Here is a 424-nt window from a genome sequence, read left to right on the forward strand (position 1 = left end):
GAAAAAATAATGTAAAGGATATAGGGAATTCCTTTCTGCGGAGGGACAAATTAGCATATCATCTTTGATTCGAACCTGGGATGCTCATCAAAAACATCGCACAGATAACCAACGAAATGGTACTTCCTCCTGCGTTAGTGCAGTGGTCTTCGCTCCCCGCCACTGACCCTCGATGCTGTTGGTTTGAGCCGCAGTGACGGGATCAAGTCAGGTGCTCAGAGCCCTCTTTATTTAGATAGTTATACGCCTTCTAGCAGTCGCTGATGATGGTGGGTTCCTTCTTTAATACGGTCTTTTTTAACTGCCAGAAGGGTCTCACACATCTCTGGAGGGCACCAGAATTTAAAAAAAAAAAAAAAAAAAAAAAAAATCTGATTTTGACGGCACACCGGAAAGCCATTGGCCCTCAATCAATCTACCTTCG

Source organism: Penaeus chinensis, chromosome 35 (assembly GCF_019202785.1).
Source record: "Penaeus chinensis breed Huanghai No. 1 chromosome 35, ASM1920278v2, whole genome shotgun sequence".
In the NCBI taxonomy this organism is placed as follows: Eukaryota; Metazoa; Arthropoda; class Malacostraca; order Decapoda; family Penaeidae; genus Penaeus; species Penaeus chinensis.